At 30.1% G+C, this 16,332-nt stretch overlaps 1 pseudogene; it reads right to left on the reverse strand.

Annotated features, from left to right (window-relative positions):
- Window positions 1–12,070: 12,070 nt before the first annotated feature.
- Window positions 12,071–12,436, reverse strand: LOC149176671 (antifungal protein ginkbilobin-like protein pseudogene; annotated as a pseudogene).
- Window positions 12,437–16,332: the final 3,896 nt, after the last annotated feature.

Consider the following 16,332-nt stretch of genomic DNA (forward strand, 5'->3'; position numbering starts at 1 on the left):
TAGTTTAATTAGATTTGAAAATATATGACCTTAAATTAGATCCAAATCCTTTTTATCTTATTTATTTATTTCCTAAATGATAAAATACTAGATCATAGGTTTATGATTATATTCTATAATTTTTTATACTTCAAAATGCTAATATGAAATTGACCTAGTACAACAAAATATTGATGAAGGCTTTGTAAGAAATAGAAATATTACAAAGGAAAATTTTTCCTTAATGGGAAATCTAGGATATTTGAGATCATGAGATAATAAACATTATCATGAATTTATTGGCTTCAGTGCATAACATATCAACATATTAGAAGAAAGGCTGGAACCAATGTAACAATGGGTAGTTTATCTTTAGAAAATTCAAGATCGAAGTAATAAATTGATGGATTCCTTGCGATAAGAGCTATTAGAAAATGGAAATGTGTTGTTAGCAATTGAAAATGAAGAAATATAGTTAACACAAGAGGAAGTATGGTGATAAAATTTATGATACAAGTGGCTTCATTTAGAAGATTAATAGTTACTATGACACTTGTCACTTGAATGAAGGTAGTAATGTTGGTGTTCTTATCTCATGTTATGAGGCACAAAGTGATGATCATGGTGAGTTTATAAATATGAATATCTTAGTGAAGATGATGAAATGTGATCTTTTGGAAACACATAAAAGTAATTGGTTTCAAGCTTTTCACTAAAATTTGTTTCGATGGGAAAAATTTAGGCAAAAATGGTCAAGGTATAAATAAATTCATTCAGATACATGTAAGACCGAGAAATAAGGTCTCAATTATGAACGTCGAATAAATAATTAAGCAATCAATTTAGTGCAAGAAAAGACATTGATAACCGGTGAAGCATCTATAGGTCTAATGCAGCAAATCAAATGGAGAAGGAATAATATTGGAATCGAAGTAGTAGAATAAGGCATGAGCTATCCCCCAAAAATTATTATGCAAAAGCTATAATTTCTTTAAGCTAACTATTTCTTAAAATTAAATTCAAGTGAGTAAAATTTATTGAAAATATATGGTTTTGTGTGAAGTAACTGTGCAAGAGATGTGTGATTTGTTGAACCCAACATCCAAAAGGTTTCAATTGAAGTTGTACAAGTTGAATTCCATCGTTGTCTTCTAGCCCATATTGATTCAAGCATACATGTATTCATGTGATAACACATGTAATTATCTAGCATGAATCATTATATATAGATAGGATGGGACATCAAGTTGTGGAATCAACCACTTGGTATAAGGGGGTAAGTAGACTTGCAACCTCTTGGATAGTTACAAGGGTGGGAAGTAAGGTTATATTTTATCTCGACGTGTAATTAAGGGAGAAATTCTAGATAGAGTAATCTCAATAAGGGATTATAATGCCTATATACCCCATAAACTAGTGATAAAAGAGCCTATATAAGCTAGTCATGCCAGGGAAAAAGGAGATCTAGAGATTCTAATATAGCGCGAGAGCTTTGCTATCTTGTTGAGGATATCCATACTGGAGGTGAAGATAGGAAATGTAGGTTGTAGAAGAGATTCTCCATGTGATGGTATAACATTCTTTTACTGTACTAGTTTGTCATTACAATAAGGTTAATTCCATTCTCTCATGTTAATCTCCTTTGATTATTATATGTTTTTCATTGGTGTTCCATTATTATTGTGGCGACTTGATCATGCAAGAAGTATCTTGGTAGTATTTTTGGTTTGATTTTTTTAGGTACTTGTCTTATAATTTTGGAGCTATGATTTCTAGTGTATTCCCTTAAATTGGTTGTTCCAACCATCTACTTGTAGATTTGGGAGGTACGATCCACCATCTTTCCTCTACAATTTATACCTTTGTGTGCATGTGATTTGAGAATGTTTAATTTCACATGTATTCCAACATGGTCTGGTGAATCTTGCGCAAGACTCATGGAGCAACAACTTCTTGGGATTGAATGATTTTGATCACAAAAAAATCGGTGACTCCACTAGGGAATCCAACATAGTGTTTTCAATCTCCTCTTTCACTCGCGATTTTGGTTTTCTGTTGGACCTTCTCTATCTACTACTTTTTGACCTACTCTAGGTGTTTTTCAAACTCACTTTCTTTAGATTTGAAAATATATGGCCTTAAGTTAGATACAAATCCGCTTTTTATATTTTATTTATTTTTTAAAATGAGAAAATACTAGATCAAAGGTTTCAGGTGAGATTATATAATTTTTTATACATAATCTAAATAAAGCAAATGCATATATGAATTCTTGTCAAAATTTTACCAAAAAAAATATCCTAAAACGAAACCCTGATAAGGAACATGTTGTTGGTTAAAAAATCAACCTATTTTCTGATTTTTCATGAAGGTTGTGCAACTATCATTTTGTCATATCTTTTGATTATGTGGACCTCTATTTTACGTGGGACCAAAACCATTAGATCACAATTTTTCTTAGCTTTCTTTTGATATATTATATTTTAAGTTTTTAATGAATATTGAGTCACAAATCACCTTTGAAGAATTCTAGTATCTTTATTTTATTCTATTTATTTTTTAAAGTTTCTATAGAATTTGTTTATTTTTTTGCTCAAATATACTCTCTTCTATCTATAGAGGTTTATATCTATCTCATATATGTATGAAAAATATTTTTTCTGAATTAGATTTGATTAATATTTCAATTTTGGTGTGTCAATCAATGTTTTCTTGCTTTGTTTTGCTTGATTTTGGTAGCACTTTTTCTACTTGTTATTTGTGATTTTATAAAAACTAGATGTGAGAGGTCTAGTTGAGTATCTCAGATCTATCTACTTTATTATATTTGGAAGTTTGCACTTATTTCAATACTTCTTTAGTCTTGGCCTTGAATTGGGCTTTGGTTTAAATTTTCCTTTATAGATCATTGTTGTTACATGAGTTTGTTAGGTCCATTGAACTTTGAAATTTCCTTTGCACTCATTTTTTTATCATCTTTTGATAGATTTCTTTTAGTGGTCTATTTGATTGAAAATCCAAGTTTGAGCTTTCAAGTTCTTGGTATTATTTCTTGGTTTTTGTTTTAGAAATTTTTTAGTGTCTTCTTGAGTGGCCTTTGCCATACACAAATGTTGAAGGCTACAAAAATCACTTTTTCCACTTTCTTTGGTTTAAAACCATAGATGAAAATAAAAGCATGTCCCTAAACAGATTTTGGAAGTGAATTGAAACTCTCCCTAAAATTCAAACTAAGACTGGGATATCCAAACCATCAATTCCATTAGAACCCATTTAAATGCAAGTAATCATAGTTGAAAATCAGTCATACTTGAAAATATTGCATTATATATTTTTAAATGTTTACATGATGTAAAACCCTTCTTAAAGTTATAGTATTGAAATTTTTCCAATACAATGGGGTCTTCGAAATGTTCTCAATTGTTGTTCTAAATGTATTAATCTAATGTAAATAGCATTTGGCACATGTGGCACATAGTTAGAGGAGAATTCTCTTGCATGAAGACACTTGGATAGTAAATCGTGGAAGATGAAGCTACCAAATACTATCTTGTCCAAGAGAGCACAATAATAGAGGAATGGTGTTGATCCCAATGATGATCATGCTTGTAGGGTGTTTGACTTCTATGGAATAATGTCCTTACTATTCTACCTTGTTGTGAATCTTTTGTGGTGGGTAGCCATTTCATGATTTTGCTATGCTAGAGTTTGGAGATGTAGGGATTGTAACAATTTTGTGATAAATTTAGTCATATTTAAATTTCATTTATTCAATATATGTATAAAGTATCTTACCTTCCAAAATTGTGTGATTGCAATTTTGATTTTTCATCTTGCACTATCTTCATGATTAACTAAATTTCACTATTTCTTGTTCATTTTAATTTGATATAACATAGAATTTAAATTATTAAGTGATCTAATATGAAACTTTAATATAATAAACATATATTTATATTATATAAATTATTTTAAAAGGTGTTTTTATATCTAGTACATGCTTGGAGAAGTGTGCCCTTCAAATTAAGTATGTTTGGAGATCAGTATACAATGAATATATAAATTTAAAACATACATACATGCAAATTCAAAGTAGAAATGTAAGATTTTGAGATAAAATAAACAAACAATTCAACGGTGGTGGCCACATGCATTAAAATATTATTAGTCACATGTAACGATAAGAAACAAATGCTCATTTGCATCATATATGAATGGAAATTAATAGAATAACAATCCACATACCTAAAAATTATATAAGGCAGAGCATGTCATTATACCTCTCTCATAGCTACTCGATTCCATTCATGTAAGTAATCTAGATAATCTCTATTGCTAATAGTTTCCACCAGTCTGATGTGGTCAGAATGAGGTAGGAAGTATTGTACCTTGTGTGAGCTCCTCCAAGGAAGGTCTTGTATTTTCACGTTTGTACCAATGATTAAGTGTGTAGAGTGATATCCCATTGCACCTTTCCTATAATCCATGAACACATAATTATCATTATTTCTTGGATTTCCATTTAGTGTAAGATATTCTATCTTAACAACCATCTATCCAATTAGAAAATCAATGGCTTCACAAACATTTAATGATGTAGTGAGAGTTTGCTTCTAAATAATTATCCAAATTTACAAGTATTAACTATATTTTACTTAATTAGATGTAAAATATTTAATGTCAACTATATCTTATTTATGTATATAAATAAGTTCAATTATATTTAAAACATAGATTTATATTATTTTGGATTTATAAAGCATAGAGAGATAATTTTCTAAGATATAAATCTCATTTTGTGTGGAAATTTGAGAAAAATGTGGTTCTCATTATCATATTCATTTTCAAATTGTTTTTTATTGGTAGAAAGCTTGCTAGTTTAAGAAATCTCCTACATTTTACTCCTCCTTTGGTAATTCAAGCTATGTGAAACTTTTTCTTATGAATGAAGAGATCCATTTATAAAACAAAATAAAGAATAATAATTAATTTAACTATGTAAATAATTCATAAACATTAAACTAGCTTAACCATATCAATTAAACACCCATAGGCATCAAAATTATTTATGATAGATTTCACATTATTAAAATTGAGAAAAGTAATAACTATTAATTGCCCATGTAGGTGCAAAGATACACTGAATGAATATATAGTTTAGAAAATCTATATAAGGGATACCAGAGACAAAAAAATCCTTATGGCATGTCTGGTTAAATGTGTGGTCAAGACTATTTTTTACTCTAGCTAGTCTGGTTTTCAATATAGAAGACCACCTAGTTATGATGTAATCTATGCTTATATAGTAATATAATGCTTCTCTACTGACTTACAAAAAAAAAAAATGGGTCTAATACAACCAAGATTAATTAATCAAACACCAAAATTGTTCATTCTCTAGAAAAAGGAATCTAAACTAAAATCTACAAAAGAGGATCTCTTTAAGGCATGATTCTCTAAGGATATTTAAGCCACAATGTTGCACTAAGTTGATATATCTAAAATAGCATGAGGTTCCACAACATTCATTTTCTTTGACTATTTCTCAACAAAAAGAAGGTGTGGAGCATTTTAGTTGGTCCAACTATGTAATAAACAATTATTAAGATATAAACCAAAATATAGTGCTAGAAGGAAAGATCCCTTTAGTGAATATTAATACATCACCCTATTTTTTGTGTTTATTCTTAAAAGGTGAGAATTATTTTAAAATGGGAAATGGAGGAAAAAATACTTGAAATTGCTCATATGAAATTGACCTAGTACAACAAAATGTTGATGAAGCTTTGTAATAAATAGAAATATTACAAAATAAAATGATTCCTTAATGGTAAATGTAGCATATTTGAGATCATGATATAATAAACATTATCACGAATTTATTGGTCTCAATGCACAACATATCAACATATTAGAGGAAATTTTGGAACCAATGAAGCAATGGGTAGTTGATCTTTATAAAATTTGAGATCAAAGTGATAAATTCAAAGAGTCCTTGCCATAAGAGTTATTAGAAAATGGAAATGTGTCATTAGCAATCGAAAATTAAGAAATATAGTTAAAACAATAGGAAGTATGGTGATAAAATTTGTGATGCAAGTAGCTTGATTTAGAAGATTAATAGTTATTGTGACACTTGTCACCTTAATGAAGATAGCAATGTTGTTGTTCTTATCTCATCTTATGAGGCACAAAGTGATGATCATGGTGATATTTCTAAATATCAATATGTTAGTGAATATGATGAAATATGATCTTTTGGAAACACATACAAGTAATTGGTTTCAAGGTTTTGTACAAAATGTGTTTTGATGGGAGACATTTAGCCATAAATGGTTAAGATATCCAGAACTCCATTCAGATACATGTAAAACAAAGAAATATGAAGGTCAAATAAATAATGAGGCGATCAAGTTAGTGAAAGAAGAGAAATTAATAACAGGTGAATCATCTATAGGTACCAATGCAACAAATCAAATCAAGTGCAAAAGGAATAATATTGCAATCGACGTAGGAGAAAAGAGAATGCACAAGCTAAGTGTTGGAATAGGAAAATAATAATGCACCACATTCAAGTACATTGGAGTTGGGTCAAATTGCAAGAATTGTAAAGAGTTACTTTTACGATGAAGATATTATATAAGGTAAGTCTTCCCATGTTAAAGAGTCATTTGATCTCAAAAAAATTAGTACGTAGAAGTTATCATTTCTTTAAGTCATAATGGTTCATGGTAAATTGAAAACTATTTATTAAAGGTAAATTCAGCTGAGTGAAATTTGTTGAAAAACTATGGTTTTGTATGATGTAATTGTACGAGATATGTGATCAATTGAACCCAACATCCCAAAAGTTTCAATTGAAGTTGTAAAAGTTGAATTCCCATGGTGTCTTCTAAGACATTTTGATTCAAACATACATGTATTCATGTGATAACACATGTAATCATATAACATGTACTATTTTATATATAGAGAGGATGGGGCATAAAGTTGTGGAATCAACCACTTGGCACAAGTGGGTAAGTAGACTTGTAGCCACATGGATAGTTATAAGGGTTGCAAGTAGACTTATATTTTAGATTGACATGGAATTAAGGGAGAAATGCTAAATAGAGTAATCTCAACAAGTGAGTAAGATTTAATCATGTTTAACATGTTAAGGAACCATGTAGCTAAACTATATTCATAGGAAAGTGACGAGTATAACATAATGAACTCATGTATCTTGTTAGAAGAATTTCCTTTTATTTGGACACTAACAATCAATGGTTGTAGGAATAAGTAGAAATTTCATGGAATAATTAGTTTTATGTAGGTAAAAAAAGAAGGGATATAGAAGAAATTTCAATGATAAAGAAATGGCAAGTGAAGACATTGATATGTCCCTTGATGCAAGAAACAAGAAAAGTTGTTGACAATGCACATGAAAAATTACAGCAATAATTGTCATAACCTAATTTTTGCTCCATTATAGTGAGAGGGATTGAAGTTCAACATACCTCTATTATTGAACAAAATTCATCCCCTTTGATCCTTTATTTTACTTATATGGGTGTTACAAATGAGTTATTAGATGATAAAGGGGTGAAAATACATAATTAAGTAATTTATCGTTAGTATTTTGTCCCAATTTCATAATTATGAAATAATAATTATTTCATAATTGAGATTGAGAAAAAAAAACCATAATTGAGAAAAAGGTCTAGGGTTTCTCATTACAAGAGAGATCAACTTGGCCAACCTTTTTCCTTTCCAAGACTTCCATAATTTTTCATTCCCTCAGAGATAAGCTTGATCTACATTCTTATGAGTTTTCTAGGAGAAAATTATTGTAGAAGTTACCTAACATCTATATCCCCTAGGTGTCCATATACGTTCTCCCAAAGAGGGAAAAAATCCTATATAAATTATTCATGCCAGAGGGAAAAGGAAATCTAGAGAGTTTGATATAGTGGGAGAGCTTTGTTATTCTATTGAAGTTGTCCCTAGTAGAGGTGGAGATAAGAAATGTATGTTGGAGGGAAGAGTCTCCATGTGATTGTATAACTTTCTTTTATTGTCTGAGTTTGCAATTACAAGAAGGGCAATTCCATTCCATCTTGTTGATTTCCTTTTATTATAATATGTTGGTCATTGGTTATTGATTATTATTCTATTGACATGATCCTGCAAGAAGTACCTTGATAGTATTATTGGTTGGCTTTGTTTAGGTATTTGTCTTGGAACTTTTGAGCTATGATTTCTAGTGTATTCCCTTAAGTTGGTTGTTCTAACCATCTACTTCTATATTGGGAGGTAAGATCTACCATCTTTCCTCTACAATTTACATCTTTGTTTTCATGTGATTCAAGAATGTTTAATTGCACATGTATTCCCACATGTTCAAGTGAATCTTGGGCAAGACTCACGGTGAAACAACTCGTTGTGATTGAATTATTTTGATGATAACAAAATTGGTGACTCCACTGGGGACTCTTCCATAGTGATTCCAATCTCTTGTTTCATTGGTGATTTCGGTTTTCTATTGGAATATGAGTTTTATCTACTGCTTTTTACCTATTGTAGGTGCTTTTCAGATTAATTTTCTTTAGATTTGAAAATAAATGACCTTAAATTAGATCCAAATCGACTTTTTATCTTTCATTTATTTTTTAAAACAAGAAAATACTAGATCACAGGTTTTAGGTCAAATTCTATAATTTTTTATATAGAATCTGAGTAAAACAAATGCATATCTTAATTCCTGTCATTATTGTTGGTTAAAAAATGAACTTATTTTCTGATTTTCCTTGAAGGTTGCGCAAATTTCATTTAGTGGTACCTTTTCATAGTGTGGACCTCTATTGTACATGAGAACAAAACCATTAGATCACAATTTTTATTATATTCCTTTTGGTATATTATATTTTAATTTTCTAATGAATTTTGAGTCACAAATCATCTTTGAAGAATTCTACTATCTTTATTTTATTCTATTTCATTTTCTAAGTTTCTATAGATTTGTTTTTTTTTTCTGCTCAAATATATTCTCTTCTATTTATAGAGATTTATATCTATGTCATATATGTATCATTTTTTTTTTGAATTAGATTTGACTAATTTTCCAATTTTCGTGTCCCAATCAAATTTTATTGCTTTGTTTTTCTTGCTTTTGGTAGCACATTTTCTCCTTTTTATTTGAAGTTTTGCAAACACTAGACATGAGAGGTCTGGTTGAGTAACTCAGATCTATCTACTTGACTATATCTCAAAATTATCATTTATTTCGAGACTTCTCTAGTCCTGGCCTTGAATGGGGATTTGGTTTAAATTTTCCTTTATAGATCATTTTTGTTACGTGAGTTTGTTATATACATTGAGATATAGTCCCAAAACTTCCTTTGCACTCCCTTGTTTTTTTATCATCTTTTGATAGATTGCTTTTGGTGATCTATTTGATTGCAAATCCAAGTTTGAGCTTTCGAGTCCTTCATGTTATTTCTTGGTTTTTGCTTTAGCAATTTTTTATTGTCTTCTTGAGTGGCCTTTGCCATACATAAATTTTGAAGGTTACACAAATCCCTTTTCCCACTTTCTTTGGTTTAAAACCATAGATGAAAATAAAAGCATGTCCCTAAATTGATTTTGGAAGTGAATTGCAACTCTCCATAAAACTGAAACTAAGATTGTGATATCCAAACCATTAATTCCATTGGAACCCATTTAAATGCAAGTAATCATAGTTGAAAATCAATTATTCTTGACAATATTACGTTATATATATTTAACCTTTTACATCATGTCAAACCCTTCTCAAAGTTATAGTATTGAAAGGTATCCAATACAATGGGGGGCTTCGAAATCTATTAATCTAATGAAAATCGCATCTGGAACATGTGGCACATAGTTAGAGGAGAATTGTCTTGCATGAGGACAATTGGATAGTAAATTGTGGAAGATGAAACTATCAACTAATAGCTTGTCAGAGAGAGCACAATAATAGAGGAGCGGTGTTGATCCCAAGGAAGATCATGCTTGGAGGATGTTTGACTTGTATGGAATAATTTGCTTATTATATTGATGCTACCTTGTTGGGAATATTTTGTGGTGGGTAGCCATTCCATGATTTTTCTATGCTAGAGTTTGGAGATGTAGTTATTATAACCATTTTGTGATAAATTTAGTCATATTTATTTCATTTATTCAATATATCTATAAAGTATCTTACCTTCCAAAATTGTGTGATTGCAATTTTTATTTTTCGTATGCATTATCTTCATGATTAAGTAAATTTGACGATTTCTTGTTCTTCTTGATTTGATATAACATAGCATTTAAATTATTAAGTGACCTAATATGAAACTTTGATATAATAAACATATTTTTATATTATATTAATTATCGTAAAAAGTGGTTTTTATATCTAGTACATGCTTGGAGAAGTATGCCCTTTAAATTAAGTATGTTTTGAGACCAATATACCATGAATCTATAAATTTAAAACCTACATACATGCAAATTCAAACTGGAAACATAACATTTCGAAATAAAATAAACAAACACTTCAATGGTGGTAGCCCCATGCATTAAAATAATATTAGTCACATGTAACTATAAGAAAAAAAAATATTCATTTGCATCATATATGCATGGAAAGTAATAGCATAACAATCCACACACCTAAATATAGTTTATATAAGGGCGAACATGTCATTCTACCTCTCTTATAACTACTTGATTCCATCCATGTAAGTAATCTAGATAATCTCTATTGCTAATAGTTTCCACCAGTCTCTTGTGGCCAAAATGAGGTAGGAAGTATTGTACCTTTTGCGAGCTCTTTCAAGGATGGGCTTGTAGTTACATGTTTGTAGCAACGATTAGCAATGATTAAGTGTGTTGAGTGATATTTCATTGCACCTTGCCTATAATCCATGAACACATAGCTATTGTTATTTCTTGGATTTCCATCTAGTGTAAGATATTCTCTCTTAACAACCAAAAATTTAATGATGTAGTGAGTTTGCTTCCAAATAATTATCCAAACTTCCAGGTATCAACTATATTTTATTTAATTAGATAATGAATTAAAATATTTAATATCAACTATATCTTATTTATATATATAAATAAGCTCAATTATATTAAAAACATAGATTGATATTATTTGGGATTTATAAAGTGTAGAGAGATAAATTTCTTAAGGTATAAATCTCATTTTGTGTGGAAATTTGAGCAAATGTTTGCACGGGGATAAATTTGATTCAAATTAAAAATTAGTGAACTCGGGGAATTTTCCCCTTGAAATCTTGAATTCGCAAGGAGTCTTCTATGTGGTTCTCATTATCATAGTCATTTTTGGATTGTTTGTTATTGGTAGAATGCTTGCTAGTTCTAAAAACCCATGCATTTTAGTTCTCTTTTGGTAATTCAAGCTATATGAAACATTTTGTTATGAATGAAGAGATTCATTTATCCAACAAAATAAAGAAAAAGAATTAATATAACTATATAAATAATTTATAAACATTAAATTAGCTTAAACATATCAATTAAACACCCATACTCATCAAAATTACTTTATGATACATTTCACATTATTAAAATTGAGAAAAGTAATAAAAACACAAAAAACTAAAATTAGGCTTAATAACATTAATTTTTACCCTTATGATATATAATTAAATTAGTTATCGTTTTTTAAATTATAAAATTCATATTCTTATGAATTTCATAAATTGGTGATACTTTACGAGCAATAAATGGAGATGGAAAATTTTGTCATAAGAATATTAAAAACTTGGATAATTGATTGGATGAATTTAAGAATACGAAAACTAAAAACTAAATTAGTTGCACTATCATCATGTAAAGTTCAATGGAATATAACATTTCAATTCGATGTGAACGTAACTGTTCGTGGTACATAGTTGAAAACAAAAGCTGTGACACCGTGAAAATGAATGAAATTATTGGCAGCGACACCGTAACCGAAAATAAAATGCGAAACTGCACGATCGTTTTATTATATGAAGGATTTAGATAGTGACTGGTCAGAATAGCACAACATGAGAGAAAAACACACAGTGCAGTTGAGCAGATATTGACATAACTAGAAGCTGTACTGCTCGTAGCGGATGAAACAGTCGGTTAGCTGAACTCGAGCACCGATGGCGTTGCCCCAAATGTTCCAGATGCGGCCCCCAAGGTTTTGAAGGCAGGCGGTGCAATCAGATTGAGAGATTCCCTGATTGCAAACACCACGCCCATAGGCGGTGGGTGAGCCTGCTCGCGATGCTTTGTAGTCGTAACCGCTGGAGGCAGTGCTTCCCTCTACATCTACGAGGAGGGATCCGAGAGTACTATAAAAGGGACTTACACGCAGAGTATTGGGCGTGCCTACAGCACTGCCCACCACCAATGCAGCTACTACGATTACTGCCAATGCAAAAGGCGCAAATGAGTACCTCATCGACATGGCTGGCTGGGTGGAATGATATATATATATAAATTCTACTAATATGAATAAACTCCGATCGACAATGGGAAATGGGAAATGCTGGGTGGAATGATATATAACCTCTAATAATGCTGCCTCTTGCGATGCTTATCAATGTGTGGTGGCAGCCTCCATTTATAGACTTCGTCTTCGGTGGGGATGGGTGTGGGTAGCATTATATGTTGGACAGCGGTGGACCGGGACGCATGTGGTTAGTATAATACAAAAGAAGGGAACGCACGACTCGTTCTAGCCGCCTCTCCTGACTAGACCGTTTTCCCCCTCATGAGTGGGCGCAGTCCATGTGGGAATATAATAAAATTAACTCGGGGATATGCGTCCTATTTTGAGATCGGTTTTTCATAATTATAAAAGTCTCGAAATGGAACGGAAATCGATGGCTTCCCTTTGTGTACAAAAAAAAATAAAAAATACATATAAATTGTAATATAGAGTATGAAAACCCCATTAAGGATGGGCTGCAGCATAGAGGGATATGAGGCGGTGGGGTGACGAAAGTAATGGGATTCTCTTAGTGTTAATAAAAGTACAACTACCAGAAAGAACACTAAGCAGATAATACGATTGATAGAAAACCATGCAGAAAAGACCATGCGTTGGCAAACAAATTTTAATGATAAACCAATAACCTAAGTGTCCATGTAAAGCACTATAATCGAAGACAAATGCCCCTAGTACCTACATTAGGGTGCTTGGACAAATACGCTATCTCAATCAACATAAGTGGAGGTCACTACAAGCAGCGTACACTAACTAACATCAAATCACAAATTTCTTCACTGCCACCCCGCACAAGCCTTCATAACCTTTCGTGCAGTGGAATAATGTGGGGTTAACGTTTTTAATTATATAATTAAACTATTTTTTTCTTTTTAATTTGAAAATTCATATTATCATGAATTTCATATAATGGTGTTATATGAGAGGGAAATGTGATGGAATGTTTTATAGTTATAGTTTTAAGGTATAAAATAAAACACTTTTTATGAAAATAAATATTTAGTTTTTATTTTTATGTCTAGCGTTATTACTTTATAATTTCTTATAAGGGAAATGTGTAACTCCCATATTTTGATTCATACATGATATTAAAAAGTATTTGAATGTCCATTTATATATCAATTTAATAAACATGTTTAATATAACTAAGTATTGAAATTGTAAACATGTATAATTCTTTTAAAAATAACTCAAGTAAAATATCTAATATTAACTATAATGCTTTTTCTATATAAGTAATTTAAATCATAAGTGTTTCTATTTAACAACATATATTCATCTTAATTGGGATCTACCAAGTACTGAGAGGGATCAAATATCTTAATATACAAAAGTGAAAACTCAAAAATATTAGATTTAGTGAAGAAAATGTATTATTCTAATGCATTCCTCTTGGTCATCATATTTTAAAAGTAGCCTCCCACAAGTTTGTTAGCTTTCAACATAATAGTGAGTTCTAGTTGTGATGGCATCATTATCTTCCAAATTGTTGTGATTATATAGTCTATTGATCCCATTGCATTAAAATGAGACTATTGTTTGTTTTGGGTGTGGGATTCTACTAATAAAATCATCTAGTAAAAGAGTTATGCCATCTCTCTCTATTGTATTTTTATTTTATGATTTGGTAGGAGAGATGAAGAACAATGTAAGGTTGTTAATGTTAATGGTCCCAACATATATTGAACAGAAACAATGTTTACACATATGAGAATAAGAGCAAGTAAAGATGGTTATGTAGAACAATCAAAACCTTCAATAACTTGATACACTACAATCAATGTTGAAAAAGAAGTCACTACAACATAGGCTGAAAAAGAGATGCCCATGAAATATCCAACCTAAAAGAGTATTTTTTTGTGCATTGAAGAGAGTGGATTCATGTGGAGGAAATATAACATGTCATTGGTGTTTTGGTTGAGAAAATGGGTTCGATACAACCAAAAATCAATTAATCGGCTATCAAAATTGGTTTTCTCTCAAATAGACCCAATTTTGCATAGGAATCGTACAAGAAAAATTCCAAAAAAGGCCCACAAGTACCTCTACACAAACAAACAACATTGTCAATCATCAAGAGGCACGCGTTCTAAGATGCATCTGACACATAAATATTATATTTAAAAATATTATTGTATTGATTCATTAGTCTTTTTGGTTCATTTGGATCTACCATATGTTCAATATTTCTTGCTAAGTCCTAAAATATGAGGAGTGATGCCTAAGAACTCACTTCTCAGAGATAGATTGTTAAGATTTCAATTCTTGTGTTTCTTACACCATTCAAGGTTTGTGTTTTTAATTATATTTTAAAAGTAGTTTTATTATTTTTTAAATTAATAATCATATTCTTATCAATTTCATATATTAGTGTTATATTACATGAAATGTGATCTGGAGTTTTATCTTTATATTTTAAACTCTTTATATTTTTAGAGGATAAAATGAAATAGTTATATATATATAGAGTTAAGAATTAGTTTTTTTTTTTGTAATTTATTAAGAATGATATTAAAAATACTCAATACTCAATATATGATTTAGAATGATATTAAAAATATTAGTAATGAAAAATTATTTGAATGTCTATTTCTATATCTTAAAAAAAAGAACTTATAATTATTTATTTCATTCTTATGAACCAAAACGATATTGTAATGTTGTTTATGAAAACATTACAATAGCATAGCATGATAAAGGATGATAGATGCGTAGCATGTAAATTAATTATTAATCATAAAAATTCCAATTTGTAGACTTAAAAATTCTTTATAAATTACTAGTTCATCATGATGAAAAAGAACCAAAATTATATATATAATCTTCACAAAATTATGACAACACCTAAAACGAAGATATTTGGTTGTGAGACATCATGTGAATAAGGTAATGAAATATTCCTTACCAAACAACAAAAAAAAAAATTATAGATAAAAGTGAAAGGAGATGGTAAAAACAATTATGATTACTATGTGAGTGGTACAATAAGATAATTAGTTATTCCAAGTTAGGTTAAAATTTATTGTGCACTCATGGTACAAGTCAGTAAAATAACATGTTGTGAATGAAATGACTAATATGTTTTGAATTGATATGGGATAAAATAGTTACATTAGAGTAACATAATGAATGAAAAAGGGAGAATTTTGTACATCACAAAGCAAAGGGCACTAAATAACAACTTTTGTTTTTCCTGAATTGGAAATATAGAATATTTCCACACATACATGTATTATAAATTATAACAACATAATGAGTGTTCAAGTATGCAAAGTATTGTAATTCTTGATTGTGAGGTAAAAGAAATAGAGTTGTATGTCCTTAACTCTCTAATAAATTAAATTCAAGGTACTAAACATACAAAACCCTATGGGATATGAAATTCTCCTTTCTTTTTCAGAAGTATAGAAATATTTAAGGATGGGTCATAAATGCGTATCATCTTGGGATTAATAAAAAGAGAGAGTTGAAAAGGTTAAAAAAAAATGGAAGTTAATGGCTTTCTTAGAGAGTTGGGGTTAGCTTTTGGGGCAAGCGAGATGTTGGTAAATGCTTCTATCTTTTTCAGAAGTATAGAAATATTAAAGGATGGGCCATAAATGCATATCATCTTGGGATTAGTAAAAACACAGATTTGAATAAGGTAAAAAAAAAGAAAATCAATGGCTTTCTTAGAGAGTTGGGGTTAGCTTTTCGGGCAAGAGGAATGTTGGTAAATTCTCCTTTCTTTTTCAGAAGTATAGAAATATTAAAGCATGGGTCATAAATTTGTATCATCTTGGGATCAATAAAACGACAGAGTTGAATAAGGTAAAAAAAGAAGGAAATTAATGGCTTTGTTAGAGAGTTGGTGT

The sequence above is a fragment of the Pinus tabuliformis genome, chromosome 4_1 (assembly GCF_031772625.1).
Source record: "Pinus tabuliformis cultivar Carrire ecotype Pingquan chromosome 4_1, CPIR1, whole genome shotgun sequence".
Classification (NCBI taxonomy): domain Eukaryota; kingdom Viridiplantae; phylum Streptophyta; class Pinopsida; order Pinales; family Pinaceae; genus Pinus; species Pinus tabuliformis.